We start from the raw sequence: 15,907 nt of genomic DNA, 5'->3' as shown, positions 1-15,907 counted from the left end.
AGACATCATTTAAAATAATGCTTGTTTTACTCTCCTTTTTTCTTATGAATCATATCCTATTTTAGCCATGATAAATGTGTAATATACTTCCTGTGTGGTCAGTATGTTTCAGAGGCAATTTCAGTGAAAGGAGTCAGTTTGCTGTTTTTTTTTTTTCCCCTTCTCTTAGTGAACCTTACTTAGTTCAAATAGTTCAAAGCTGTTAAATAGTTCCAGAATCAATGAGTATAAGACAATAAAGTGAACAGGAGAACTGTTTTGGAAGATCAGTTGGCTTTAAAGATTGGAGAAAGAGTCCCATTTGTCAGTAATGTTGCAAAAGTGGTCATTTCCCCAGTATTTACGTATTACTCTTCTTTTAAAATAATCTTAGGTTCCTGGTACTCACAATGTCAGGGTCCCATCCTGAGTGATACATTTTTATCCGTGCCGCTTGAACTTAAATCCCCTTTGTAAGATCCAGGGATTGTGATTTGATACAGTTGGAGATCATGATGGAGAGGGTGCGTTAGTGCCTGACTTAGTTTTAAGCCAGTGTTCACAGTTAGCTCTGTGCCAGCATGAAGGAACTTGAGAAGCTTGACTCTCATCTGCTTTGCTGGGAAAAGTTTCAGACCCCCTTTTAAAAACTTGTATTTAGAAAAATAGAATCTCAATATTGCAGTCATAGCCGAAACACCCCTTGTACTCTACCATGTCGGCCATTGGTTTGTGTGTTTCACATGCTTTCCTTTTGTCCACAAGTATAACCAGCTCTTTTTTGCTCCTTAACAATCAATAAACTGGGAAATTTGTTTTATGTGCCGACCATGCATTCACTTTTATGAGCTGTCAAGATGGCTTAACAGGTAAAGGCACTTGCCACCAAGTTTACATTCAATCCTGGGGACCCACATGGTAGAAGGAAAAATCCAAAACCTGCACATTGTTCTCTGACCATCATTCATGTTTACTGTCATTTGTGGTTGCCCACACATATACACAGTAAATTAATTAATTTTAAAAATTCAAGTTTTGCTGGGTGGTGGCGGTGGCGCACGCCTTTTAAACCCAGCACTTGGGAGGCAGAGGCAGGCAGATCTCTGTGAGTTCAAGGCCAGCCTGGTCTACAAGAGCTAGTTCCAGGACAGGCCCCAAAGCTATAGAGAAACCCTGTCTCGAAAAACCGAAACAAAACAAAACCCAAAACTCAAGTTTCATTAGTTCTTCACAGCAATGGTTATACCAGATTCTCTTCGTGCTCCATCCTCCACGGGAGACTCACACGCTGTGTTTAGTTTTCCTTCCTCTTTAGTCTCTTTGTAATCTGGAGTGGTCTTTAATAATACTGAGAATTTGTAATGGAAAGAATAACTTTCCTAGTTAAGCCTTTAATTTATTTTATTTTTCTGATTCTTTATCATGATTTGATTTAGGGTGTGTGAGCCAGACCTGTGACATCAATGATGTGGGTTTTTTGTACACATCACAAGGAGGTGCATGTTGATTTGTGTCATTTGTAATGGTAGCTAACTGGTCACTTAAGACAGTGTGCACCATTCTTTCCTGAAAGTCATTGTCCTTTTAATTGGTAAGTATATGGACACTCTGAAAACATCCATATCTCTGATCTACCATATTGTTGTGGAGATTAAACTCCAGTCAGTCAGCCTTGGCAGCAAGTGTCTTTACCTGCTAAACCACTCACGGATCCCACAATGATTATTGCTCAAAAATATGTTTTGTTTTCTTTTTGTAAAATATACATAGCTTCAAGTTTTATTGTTTGACCTTTTCAAATATTACTGGCGTGATGTGGGATTTCCTTTTGTATGCTGTGAATGTGTTTTGTTACCATTGGTTAATGAATAAAGCTGTTTTGGCCTATGACAGGGAAGAATAGAGCAAGGTGGGAATTCCACCAGAGATAGAGGAGAAAGTAGGTGGAGTCAAGGAGATGCCATGTAGCTGCCAAAGGAGACAGATGCCCTGGAACCTTACTGGTTGGTCACAGCCACATGGCAATACACAGATGAATAGAAATGGGTTAATTTAAGACGTAAATGTAAGTTAATAAGAAACCCAAGCTAACAGGCCAAGCAGTGTTTTAATTAATAATAGTTTCTGTGTGATTATTTTGGATCTGGGCGACTGGAAAACGAACGCTCAATCTCCACCTACACTGGTGTGCATTCACCCAACTGTGGGACCGTTGCTTCTAATAATGTTCCAGAACTCTCGTCATCTCAGAGATCCTGCAACAACTGAAAATCAGCTCTATCCCCCAGCCCCTGAACACATGCTCAGTCCCAAGCACTTTTTCCACTTTTTGTTTGAATATATTTGTCCACTCTGCTTAGCTCAAATAAATGGAATCAACCTGTTGTCCTCTTGTCTTATTTTACTTTGCATTGGTACTTGGTGTCCCCCCCCCCATACTGTCAGGTCTAGTTTTTATGTGCATTTGACATGGGCTGGAGACATTGGGGAAGAAGTGCCTCAGCTGAGAAAATGCCCCCACCAAATTGGCCTATGGGAAAGCCTGTGTGTTATTTCCCTAGTGATTGATGTGGGTGGCCCATCCCACAGGAAGTGGTGCCCCCTCTGGGTGGGTAGTCCCTAAGGGTGTCAGAGAGCAGGAGCAAGCCAATAAGCAGGCTTCTGCTTCAGTTCCTGACTCCAGGTTCCTAGCCAGCCTGAGTACCTGCCCTGATCTCCCTCAGTGATAGAACACAAGGTGTAAGATGAAGTAAACACTTTCTTGCCCAAGCTGCTTTTGGTCATGGTGTTTTATTGTAGCAATAAAAACCCTAATATACCTTAAAAACAGCTTGCTGGTCTACAAATTTAATTGACACCAACATCAAGATGTGAATACAGATCTCACCATGTGATGGCTCCTTCCCTTTATACTACCCCTACTTCAGATGCCAGACACAATTGTGGTCCCCCATGTACCCTTTTGTCTGTGCAATAACTCACTTAAAGGTTTTCACAACTTTCCTAGAGCAGCTCACAGAACTCAGGAAGTGGCTCTACTGATTTCATTATAAAGGAAGCCATGCTGGAAATCATCAAGATGGAAGAGTACGCTGAGAACTGGGTTGCAGAGCCTACAAGTCCTTTTGGTGTTCTAGCTGTCCAGTACACCCCTGTCCACACTAGTCTGGATCCCCCAGACTTCATGATGGAGTTACTGAGCTACAGGCTATACATGATTGAAATCTCCTTACAACCCTGTCCATCTGCTGAGGTCGGGATGGACGAAAAGTACTTACTCTCATGATTGTCCTTTTCATAACCAGCTGTCTTCCTGGAGGTCGGTATGGATCCTCTGCTATGAGTTGGCTCATTACAGGCAAGAGGTATTTCTGTTTAGGAAATTCTTAGTGCTTTGAAAGTTCTGAGTTAGGTGTGGGGGTGCATACCTGTAATCCCAGGACCTAAGAGGTTGAGGCAAGATGAAAAAAAAAATGAGGCCAGCCTAGTTTACATTAGGCTCTGTTCCCCAAATTGAAAATACACACACATATCAAACTAACAAAGATTATATACATATGTTTATATATTTATACGTGTGTATGTGTAAATATATAGATACGTAAGTGTATTTCCTGTAACATCAAAATGTTTTCATGTCTCATCCATGTTATGGCATGTTGAATTTTTCCTGTCTTATGGCTTAAATATCCATTGTCTGTGTATCCTATATCTTATTCATCTGTTGGTGTACATTTGGACTGTTTTAGCTTTTCAGTGACTGAATACTATGCGTGAATGTTGCTGTACAGGCTTGATTCTCTACCTTTAATTCATTTTGGCTAATACTGTTGTTCCTAGAACAATAGTGACACAATGTCATGGGAATGAAAGTACTTAGCAGAGGATGGAGGATATGACTCAGTGGTAGATGACTTGTCTAGCATGTACAAGGCACAGTCTACAGTAGTGGGAGGGTGCTGGGCTAGCTTGAATGAGAGAGGCTCCCATAGCTTCACATATTGGAACGCTTGGTTCCCATTTGGTGGAACTGTTTGGGAAGGATTGGAAGGTGTGTAAACTTGGTGGAGGAGGTATGTTACTGGGGGGACTCTGAGGTTTCACAAGCCCACACCCGTCCCAGTTAGTTCTCTCTACCTCGTGCTCGGAGATGGAGATGTGAACTCGCCACTCCTTCTCTGTTGGTATGTCATACCTGTCTACCGCCGTGCTCCCCAACATGACAGTCGTGCACACGTCACCGTGCCTAACTTTCATTGTTGGCTCTTAGGAATCACATCCTGGTCCTTGTGCTTTTGTGACAAGCAGTTTATCAACTGGTCTGTCTCCTTGCCTCAGTTTTCTTTTTTTTTCCCTCTTTTCCACCGTTTTAATGAAACACCATGATAAAGGCACAGCGCTTAAATTGGGGCTCACGGTTCCCCCAAAGAAGATGGATGCGCAAAGAAGAACCTCCACCTGGAACTTGCTTTGAATGTGGCAGCACCAGCCACTGAGCAAAAACTGACTTTAACCTTAACTGCTGCAGAGACCCCCTTTAGCCTGTGGACACCAGAATGCTAAGGAGCGGACTGCTTGGAGTTGCCCAGACAAGGGTAGGCTGGTCTCCCACACGTTCCCAGTCCGCAAGAAGTCTGTTGAGCCTTCTGGGCCCCGGTAGGCAGTGACCTTTCAGCTGAAGATTGATGTGGCCCCAAGACCTCTGTCCTCAAACACTATGGAGAACCCTGGGGTAGCTGTCTAGGTAGCCAGCAAGTAAGTAAGTCTCTGTCATTTTAATCGCTAACTCAGGTGAAATTTATCTTAGAACTCTGAAGCTGTTTGAGGACTAGGCTAGAGGTAGCTTTGTCAGTTTCACAGCAGCAAGCGAGGCTTTAGCTTCCTTCTCAGTTCTCTGTAAGATTCAGGTCACAGGTCTCACTCTTCTAGAGCTAATACTAAGTTGAAACACAGTTTACTTCAATTCATTACCAGACTCAGAAAAGAGATAAACTCACACAACAAATTTCAGTGCAACTTCTTACCAATCCCTGGCTTTGCAGTGAATGCTCTCAGTGGTCAGCCTCCTGTATCTAGCTCCTGGTGAATTAGAAGGCACTTTCAGGTGGTTTATGTGAAGATAGGAAAACGTACTTGGTGATAAGGAGAACGTGATTTGAGATGTGTATAAAAGAATGAAACGAGCCGGGCGGTGGTGGCGCACGCCTTTAATCCCAGCACTCGGGAGGCAGAGGCAGGCGGATCTCTGTGAGTTCGAGACAACCCGGGCCAAAAGAGCTAGTTCCAGGACAGGCTCCAAAGCTACAGAGAAACCCTGTCTTGAAAAACCAAAAAAAAAAAAAAAAGAATGAAACGTATTTCAGATTCCTCTTTCTCGCTGTCTATAACTTAAACACTGACCGATAGAATTCTGCTAGGCTGTTAATTTAGCTCTGAGAGTACTACCCGCTAAACCATACCACTGTATTATCACAGCCACAAGCTCAGGATCTCAAATTCCCTTTGGTTGCTTTTTTAATGTGTCTAAAACTTATCTCTTTTTGTAAACCTAAAAATTCTTGAAGGTCCAGGGAATCAACTTGGATCCACCCTAACAAGTCAGATTCCCTAGTCTTGGGACTCCCCTCCTTCAATCACCAGGACCTAAAAATTTTTCCCCTAAACTTAACTTTATCCTCTGCTCTGCCAGCATCTTGCCAGGCCCAAGAGGCATCAGACTGTTTAACAGAGCCCGGACAGCAGTGCAGCAACAAGCTACCCCAGGAAGTGTCCAGCATCCCAGTTTTCTCAGGTCCCACAGGTCAGCAGGAAGCAGTTTCAAGAGCTCAATGCTCTCATTCCGCCTCACCTGCTACCCCAAACTCATCACCTTTTTATAATAAACAAAAGGAGAACTGTCAGTATTCAGGCATTATGCTGGCCAGCCCTTGGTGGCCTAGAAGAAACCACTTCCTACATTCATATAGTTGCTAGCATTTCAGGCGTCATGCTAGCCTGCCTCAGGGTCCTCAGCTGTAGCCACTAACAGCATCCCCTGCGTGCAGGTCCTGTCAGCATTCAGGCAGATACCTGAGCAGCGCAGGGTCCTATTGGCGACTACATCACTACATAGTCTGTGCGCATGCACTAAGCCCCCTTTAAAAAGCCAGCTCTCCCTGTTTCCCCCTCATTACCATCACTCCTCTGAAGAGGCAGGAAGGCCGTTGTGCCTCTGTCCCCTCTTCTCATTCCTTTCCTCACATAAACCCTCCATGTGAGAGCCTGTCGCCCGATGGCATCTCTTTCTCCTGCTGTTTTTTTTTTTTAAATTATAACGAACACTTTACTCACTGAGCAATCTCAGAAGCCCAGAATTCTTTATCTATTCTGAAAATTAATCTCTTATTGGACATGATTTGTAAATGTCCTCTCCGCCTTCTGGGCCTTCTTTTACCTGCTTGGTAGTGTGCTTTGAAGCTTAAAAGGTTTTCTTAATTCAGTCAGATCCAATTTAATATTTCTTTCTAGTTTGCTTCGTGCTTTTGTTGTCATAGCCAAATAATTATTGTAAAATTTAGTGTCATGAAAAATTTCATTTTTTCGCTTATCTTGAATGACTATTGTAAAAGCACATATTGTTGATTTTATTTAATTATTTTTTTAATTTTCAGAAATGATGCCAGCTAGTAGCAGTATATTTGAAAAAAGTGTAAAGGTCAAAATTTAAAAAGTGGTTTATGCTAACCCTAACATAAAATTAAATCACCAGAAATTTAAGGTTAAACTAGTCTACATAATGATTTGATTTTCACGTCAGACAGGAATAAATAGCATAAAGCCCTCCCCCCATAAATTAATAAAAGAAGAAAGTTAAAAAGGAAGGTTCTTATGCATAATTAACTGATAGTTTATTGTGAAATATTACATTAGCTAGGCAAAGGCGTGTTAGTTTGTTTATGCTGCATTTGTTTATTGGTGTCGCTTTCCCTTCCTAAGCACGTGATTGGTCTAATCAAAAGCTGCATGGCCAACAGCTAGGCAGTAGAGGAATAGGCAGGGCTGGTAGGCAGAGAGATTAAGTAGGAGGAGGAGGGGGAGAAAGAGAGGGAGATGCTTAGGGCCAGCCAGCCAGGCAGGCAGCTGCCAGCTAGCCAGACATGGAGTAGGACGTACAGAATGAAATAAAGGTAAAAAACCCCCAAGGCAAAACATAGACAAAGAGAAACAGGTTAAATTAAGTTATAAGAGCTAGCAAGAAACAAGGCTGAGCTAAGGCCGAGCATGTGTAACTAATGATAAGTCTGTATATGATCTGATAACTGGTTGGTGGCCCAAAAGAAGTCTGCTGCAGTAGCTGCTATCACAAAGGACTCTACCAGAACTACAGTCTTTCATAAAAACCACTGCAACTGTACACACACACACACACACACACACACACACACACACACCCCACGCCTAGAAACTATCATTCAACTTTAGACTGATTCTACTCTTATTACTAATTCTTGCAGCCAAGGATTATTATTTAAAAAATATCATGTGCAGCTCTTCTCATTTTTGCCTTTAAAGTTTTTCTTTTGCCTCAACTTCCTTGAATATGCATAGGACTCTATTGAGGAGTGTGTTCGTATTGCAAGTCTAGTCAATTCTCAAACCGATATCGTGCTTCTGGGAATCTCTCTGATTATTATTTAGAACGACAGAATAGATATGAACTCTTATATCTTCCATATTGCACAAATTGACGACTTCCAGATATCATGCTGCCTTGTGCTGGGGCTATTTTGACATTCCGGGTGGCTTTATGGTTTTATTTTAGATGCTAGTTCAGTATCTGTGATGCATTTCTTCAGCATTTGCATCCCATTTAGATGTTAGTTCAGTATCTGTGTCGCATTTTTTTTTCAGCATTTGCATCCCATTTAGATGCTAGTTCAGTGTTGGGAGCAGTGAGACCCCAGATCCTGAATTTCTTGTAAGCAACTTGTTTTCCCCGATCTGAGTGCCTACAGCTGCTCTGAGCACGAGACCTTCAGGAGTTCCTGATGGCAGGAGAATGGTTTCTGGTGGGTTTGGCTGGGGCGTGGCTATCTCTATATAAGCTGCCCCTGAATGCAATAAAGGGGGCATTCTTGGGGAATTCAAGGATGACTCGTGTTTCTCTCTCTCTCTCTCTCTCTTTCTCTGTGTAGGTCCATCTCTGCGTCTGTATTCTCAACCTCCAGTCCCTTGCCCAAAGCTCGCAAACTGGGGTCTAGCGACCGAACGCAGACACAAGCGCGTGGTGTGCGGCAATTGGAGTTCCACACTGAGATATCAGCAACTGGAGGTCCCAGCCGAGATATCGGGAACTAGGGAACGCTGCAAGTGGAAGTCAACAGAGAAAGAGAGGTAAAGGAACAGGCTTGTCCCCGGCCGGAGGGGACGTATGTATTGGGAAAAGATTGAATGTATATAGCTTAAAAAGATAAATGTGTACAGATGTATGATATGTTGATCGTGTTGTCTTTTGTGTTCTGGACTGGAGAAAGAAATTTGACTCTAGGAACTGCTAAGAAAAAGGTATCTTGACTTTAAAATATGGGCTTAAGAATTTGGTGTTTTTGAAAGGAGATTGTGTTTTTGTCTCCACAGACGATGAGAGCCTAAGGATTTATTCGATATTCATGTGGTTCGAATCCCCGAGATCTCTTGAAATGTTGCAGTGGAGTGTGAGCGGCTCCAAGGCCAAGCGGCTCCAGGAGGCAGGCACTGAGGGGCTGCGAGATGTGCAAACCCTGGGACTTGCCTCGAGGACCGACGAGACAAGAACGCTAGGCCCCCGCTTCCAGCGCGGGCCTCAGGGCGCAGAAGCGCAGCACGATGGCAACAAGGCCTGTTGGCCTCTCGTTGGCCTGGACCTCTGTCCCAACCCGGGGCATCCGGCGGGGACGGGATCCGCCCCACCCCGAAGGGGTAGGGGCCCAACGCTGCGCCCTGCGGCACCTCCACCTTCCAGCTGCCTCTCCCCCTTCGCGTCTGAGTGGACCATCTTGAGTAAACTGCAGTAAATACCCCTAAGAATGCAGTGTCCCTGCTCAGCAGGAAGTAGCCAGATTGACGACGCCCAAATTCCTTAAAAGATTAAGTAGGGGCCCCTTCAGTGGTTGCAGAGCAGCAAGCCTGCTTCCCTGATTTCCGCTCCACTCAGGCACCAGTTTGGACCCAGAAGGAATGCAGCTGGGGCTAGAAGGCAGCTGGAACAGAGCTTTGCTAGGTGGCTGTGGGGGAAGGCACATTGCCTCAGCCCAGTCAGTGCCTAGCCTGGCGGATGCCACAGCAGTGCCAAGAGTATCAGCAAACGCAACAACACGTGCTGGAGCTGAGACAAGCTGGGGCACAGACCCCACTGGGCTGCCCGAGAATGCAGCAGAGGGGCAAGGAGAAGGTAGTGGCAGTTCCAGGCTCTGCATGCCAAAGAGTCAGTGGCAGAGCGTGGATTTATGGATTATTCCATTTGTATGACATCTGTTAATATTGCTAACGCCTCTTACACGGGGCGGTGAAACAACTCAATGGTTACTTGACTAGCCCTTGGAATGTTACAATTAGCACACCAGATTGTAACTGTTTAGCCAAAGGGGATGGTTGAATACCATAGCCCAAATGGGAGGCTGGGTCCAGTGGTGATTGGAGACCCTACTGCTGGCAATCTTAACGCTTGTTGCCATGGGCATTCATATAATGCACAAACTATGAAGACTCCTCTGCAGACAAGCACTTCCACAGAAGAGGGCCTCCCAAAGACGGGTAAGGGTTTACTCTTCTGAGATGACCTAAGACAGGAGGGTCTTCTGTTTTATAAAAAATTTAGGGGCTATGGCAGCTGGGGTATGTTATTTAGGGGACTGCTGAAGGAGCAGTGGTTTCTGTCTGCTCCTGGGGTCATGGCAAAGCCACTCCTAAAAGTCCCGAGTCTGAAATGGTCACACACCTCTGTTCACTTGAGGGGAAGAGGGTGTGTGGGAGATAGTATGAGGAACCAACAGTCTTACAGGCTTAAGTTCTCTTGTGTTCCCTAAAAGCCACTATTCTCCTGAGGAGGTGCTGTCACTCTCTCCTGAGTTACAGGTTCAATAGAGTGCTGGCCAAAGTGAATCTAGGTGCAGTAGAGACCAAAAGGCTTGTGTGGTCAGGGGGGGTCTTCTGCTTTATAAAAAATTTAGGGGGGGGATATGTTGGGAGCAGTGAGACTCCAGATCCTGAATTTCTTGTAAGCAACTTGTTTTCCCCTGATCTGAGTGCCTACAGCTGCTCTGAGCACGAGACCTTCAGGAGTTCCTGATGGCAGGAGAGTGGTTTCTGGTGGGCTTGTCTGGGGCGTGGCTATCTCTATATAAGCTGCCCCTGAACACAATAAAGGGGGCATTCTTGGGGCTTTCTGAATCAGTGTTAAAAAGGTCTGTGTGTGTCAGTCTGTCTCTGTATTCTCAACCTCCAGCCCCTTGCCCGGAGCTCGCGAACTGGGGTCTAGCGCACCTAATGCAGACACGAGGCGCGGTGAGCTGCGATTGGAGGTCCACACAGAGATATCGGAAGTTCAGTATCTGTGTTGAATTTTTTTCAGCATTTGCATCCTGTTTAGATGCTAGTTCAGTATCTGTGTTGGCATTTTTTTCAGCGTTTGCATCCTGTTTAGTTCTCGGGCGGGGCTTTGTGAGTGACATCACCCGCTTCCTCAGTGTGTTTTAATGAGCCACAGGCTGGGGTCATCCTGACTGCACAGCAACTGCTGTCAGATGAGCAGGCCCCACAAGGCAGAAGCTGCTGGCTGACCTCCTGCATCATGTCAACCAGTACATCACTGCTGAGACCCGGGAGCAGGACCCAATCCTGGTTTGAAGGTTTGGAGTCTCGATTCAGGAATAAGTCTGGCTACCTGAGATATAGCTGTGAGAGCAGGATCCGGGGCTACCTGAGAGGTGAGTGCTCACACCTCTGCGGTGGATGCTTGTCCTCAGCTCCATGTGCCAGAAGCTCAAATCCCAGAAGTACAATGGCAGGTACTTTGACCGAGGTGCAGAGGCCAGCGACCGGCTCTGTACTCCGGAAGGCTGGTTCTCCTGTCAGAATAGAGAAGAAGCGCACCGTGGTGCCCACGCTGGCGGAAGCAGTCCAGGATGGGAGGGAAGTGAACTGGGAGTACTTCTACAGCCTGCTCTTCATGGCCGAGAACCCGAAGCTGGTGCATATCGCCTGCCACAAGAAGACCACGCGCAAGCTTCAGTGTGACCATAGTAGGATCTACCGGCCCCAGGCAGGATCCAAGAAGAAGAGGCCTGCTTGCAAGCACAGGTGACACACGCCAGACCCTGAGGTGATGCAATGGTGATGGGGCTTTCAGAGTCTTTCTGACAGACCTGATCTGAGTATCTTCCCAAGGACTTTCCAGAACCTTCTAGAGTGACAAAATGTAAGGGTAATAGCCCCATCACCACTGCATCACCTCAGAGTGCCTGGCGTGTGTCACCTGCGCGTGCGAGCAGGCCGCTTCTTCTTGGATCCTGCCTGGGGCGGGTAGATCTTACTATGGTCACACTGAAGCTTGCGCGTGGTCTTCTTGTGGCAGGCGATATGCACCAGCTTCGGGTTCTCGGCCATGAAGAGCAGGCTGTAGAAGTACTCCCAGTTCACCTGCCTCTCATCCTGGACTGCTTCCGCCAGTGTGGGCACCACGGTGCGCTTCTTCTCTATTCTGGCAGGAGGAACCAGCCTTCCGGAGTACAGAGCCGGTCGCTGGCCTCTGCACCTCAGTCAAAGTAGCTGCCATTGTACTTCTGGGATTTGAGCTTCTGGCACATGGAGCTGAGGACAAGCTCGAATTCTTCTCGGGCCTCTGCATCCACCACAGAGGTGTGAGCACTCACCTCTCTCAGGTAGCCCCGGATCCTGCTCTCACAGCTATATCTCAGGTAGCCAGACTTATTCCTGAATCGAGACTCCAAACCTTCAAACCAGGATTGGGTCCTGCTCCCGGGTCTCAGCAGTGATGTACTGGTTGACATGATGCAGGAGGTCAGCCAGCAGCTTCTGCCTTGTGGGGCCCGCTCATCTGACAGCAGTTGCTGCGCAGTCAGGATGACCCCAGCCTGTGGCTCATTAAAACACACTGAGGAAGCGGGTGATGTCACTCACAAAGCCCTGCCAGGTCTGGCCAGCAGTGAGCAGCAGGAGTTCGGTGGCTTGGTTGGGGAGCCCCGGGAAATAGTCATCAGTCACCTCCGTGTCATCTTCGTACAAGCACAGCCGGGAGCCGGACACCGGGAGCTGGAGAACAGGAAGGAGTAGCTCGTCCTGCCCACAGGCAGTCCTCTCAGGGTGCCACCTGTCTGCAGGAGCCCAGCGCCCGTCCGAGGGCAGTCCCCTCAGGGTGCCACCTGTCTGCAGGAGCCCAGCGCCCGTCCGAGTCCCTAATATTCTAAAAGTGTAGAGCATAGTCGAATGTGATGGTCACATGTGTTCATCTGGCTTAAATTTTCTTAGCTTGTTTTTATCAGATTTTAATCACTGTTATTTTAGCTTCATAGAACTGATAAGTGAGCCTTTACTTTGGAGGGGTTTTTATATTATTGGTATTTCTCCCTTAAACAAGTAGGAGAAATCACTAGTTGAGTCGTCTGCTCTAGGAGTTCTTTGTGGATTTTATTTTTTATGTAATAGGTGCAATTGTTTGTCTTGGTAAGATTCTGAATTTTATTCTTTAAGTTTTGATTATATATATAATCAAGAAATTTGTTTTTCTAAAATTTAAAGTTTATTGCCATGAAAATGGTTCCTGTTTTGTAGACTTTGTAGTGAAACACCCCCTCTCGTAGCTAGGATAGTATGGGGTAGTCTATGTATTTCCACTGTACCTTTCAATGTCTGCCTGCCTGTCCCTTCTTTTTTTTTTCTCTGCTTCTGTCTTGATACACAGAACAGGGTTCTCTATCTTTATTTAGAATCAATGTATTCCTTCATAGTATCAAATTGTAGATTTTGTAGGCTGCAAACCACTCCTAACAGATATAGTGAGTTTCAAATTCTATAGACTTTTGGGTCATGCATTTTTCATTCTTCAAGTTTTTAATCACTTGGTAGTTTTAAAATGTGTATTATGGCCAGGTGGTGGTGACATGGGCCATGGACGTCAACACAAACCCCAGCTGCAGAAGTACCACGGACCCAGGTGTAGCCTTCAGCAACAGCTTGACCTGAACAGCACCATGACTGGTGTAGCATAGGCCACCCAGATCAGTGTGTCCCTGCTGGCAACATGGCTCTCAGACACCAACATGGTCTTGAGTAGCTGACCAGATCTCAGGCATCCCCACGACCTTTGGTGGTAGCAGGAGGCACTGACATCAACTCAGACCCGAGTTGCTGTATGCCCATGGGCCCAGACACTGCCCTCGGCAGCAGGCCAGGCCTGGATGACACCATGGCCCCTGGTGGCAGCACAGGCCACTCAGGTCATCATACCCCTGTGGTGGCATGGCTCCTGGACACCAGCATGGCCACAGGTTTCAGCCTAGACCCCGGGCATCCATGTGGCCTTTGGTGACAACATGGGCCACAGATATGAACTTTTCTATTCTTATGTACACATTTAAAATCATTGTTCCTGAGAACCTCTTGAGACCTAAGCATGAGTTCTACCCGGGAGCTCCCCAGCCCCCAAGTCATCCTTTAAAGCATTCAACTGAAAATCGTATTTTTATTTCCTTTAGTGCTGCCAAGGTAACAGTAGTGCATTGCTTAGTTTCCAAGCATTTAAATTAATTTGATTATTTTGTTTGCAGTTGGTTTCTAGCCCAATTACTCTGTGATCAGTGAATGTAATTGAATGACTTAAATCATTAAATTTGCATAGTAATCTGGCACAAGTTCCATGAGCACTTCCAAAGAAAGTGTTTGATATATGTACTATTTAGCTCAACTTTGGTATTTGGTAGTTGCTGTTCATGTCTCTTGTATGTTAGTGGACTTTTTGCTTCTCATTTTCCTCCATTTTTTTGCCTAATATATTTAGGAGTTTTTATATTTATTTTTTAATTTTATATGTAGACTTGTTTGCCTGTGTAAGTTTATATGCACACCATGCATACAGGAGTTCACAATGGCCAGAAGAGGGCATCTGATCTTAGAAGCTTTACAGATGGTTGGAAGCCACTATGTTGGGGCTAGGAACTGAGTCTCTGCAAGAGGCTCTCCACTAGGGGGCAGTACATATACTTAACCACAGAGTCCTCTCTCAAGTCCCAGAAATTGTACTGGAAATCCATATGCACTGAGGGTTTCATACCTTCCTGATAAATTGATGATTTTTATCCTTGTGGAATATCACTATCTCAAGTGACATTTCTTCCCTTAAAATGGAGTTTGTTTCTAGTATACCTAATTTCTTTTGGCTAATGTTTACTTTTCATACTTTTGACATTCTATATCTTTGCACTTTATATGTGTTATAAGCAACTTTATAAAATAAAAATTAGAAAATAAAAATTGTCTGACAATCTTATTTAGAAAACTGGTATATTTCAATCCATTCTCATTTATTTTTGCATATATGTGTGTGTGCACATGTATGTATGTAACGCGTGGAGGTCAGAGGACAATTCACAGGACTTGGTTTTCCTTCCACCATATTTGGGTCTAGGGATTGAGCTCAGATTGTCAGACTTGGTGTTGTCTTTGCATCTCTCCAGCTTTATTCCATTCTTCTAATGAAACAAATTACTGATATACTTGGCCTTATACCCATGAATCAATTTAATTAAAAAGTTTCTACCCTGTTTTATAGTCCGTAATCTCCTTTCTCTAGTCATTTCTCTAGATTAACAACCCTTTTTCATTAGTCTGATTTCCCCACCCCTTTCTCCCTTGTCATTGACTTTCATCTCCAAATGACCAGATCCAAGTTGGAGACCTTGTGACTCAGCTCTTTAGTTGGCTTATTTCCCTTGGATATTTTCTGCCTTTATTTCTCTCACTTTTGAATAGGTCTTAGATATGTGATATAGTTTTGTTGACTGCTGTTTTTGTTTATTCTGCTGTTTGAAATAGTAGCCGAGTTTACAGATTCCACATCAGCGTTGGTTTATTGGAGTCACCGTGCTGGGAACCCCCTCACCTGAAAAACAGCTACCCTCGGTTCCTCCATCTTCCTTTTTCCTTCCTCCTCCTCCTTCACTTCTCTCTCAGCCCTACATCATCCTCCCTTGCTCTTTCTCCTCTTCCTCCTCCTCTTCCTCCTCCTTCTCTTTCCTCCTCTTTCTTCCTTATCGGCCTCTCCCAAGTGCTATCACACTGAACTCTGAAGTTTTTCTCTCTAAGAGTCTGGTCCTGCTGTGCCCTTACTGCTCTACCCCAACAGTTATGAATTGGTCCAATTTTACCCTTGAGATGACGTTTAACTCAGCCTGGAAATATTTTGGCCTTCCATGCTGGGGAAGGGAAGGAAGGAGTTTATCTTCTTGTACAGGCCAAGGGTGCTCACACAGATCTTGTGGTGCGTAGAATGTCACAGAATGAATTGCCTGGCCCAGTCCTGCCAAGCTCAGACTCAAACATCAGTTTTTTGGAGATCTATGCTTTTTAGATTGAGCTTATACATTTTGGAGCTTTGTATATGAGGCATTCTGAGAGGTCTGATTTCTGCCAGTTGCCTAGGGATTTTTTATTTTTTTATTGAAAAAAAATTTCCACTTCCTCCCAGCCTCCCATTTCCCTCCCTCTCCTCTCCCCCTCTCCCCACTTCTCTCTCCCTCCCCCTCCCCCTCCAGTCCAAAGAGCAGTCAGGGTTCCCTGCCCTGTGGAAAGTCCAAGGTCCTCCCCCCTCCATCCAGGTCTAGGAAGGTGAGCATCCAAACTGGCTAGGCTCCCACAAAGCCAGAACATGAAGTAGGATCAAAACCCCGTGCCATTG

General features: G+C 45.2%; 1 pseudogene; it reads right to left on the bottom strand.

Annotated features, from left to right (window-relative positions):
• Positions 1–11,466: 11,466 nt before the first annotated feature.
• On the bottom strand, positions 11,467–12,435 carry LOC102002220 (annotated as a pseudogene).
• Positions 12,436–15,907: the final 3,472 nt, after the last annotated feature.

This window comes from Microtus ochrogaster, linkage group LG5 (genome assembly GCF_000317375.1).
Source record: "Microtus ochrogaster isolate Prairie Vole_2 linkage group LG5, MicOch1.0, whole genome shotgun sequence".
Classification (NCBI taxonomy): Eukaryota; Metazoa; Chordata; class Mammalia; order Rodentia; family Cricetidae; genus Microtus; species Microtus ochrogaster.
The sequence above is the reverse complement of the archived record's forward strand: the minus strand, read 5'-3'. Positions and strand labels throughout refer to the sequence as shown.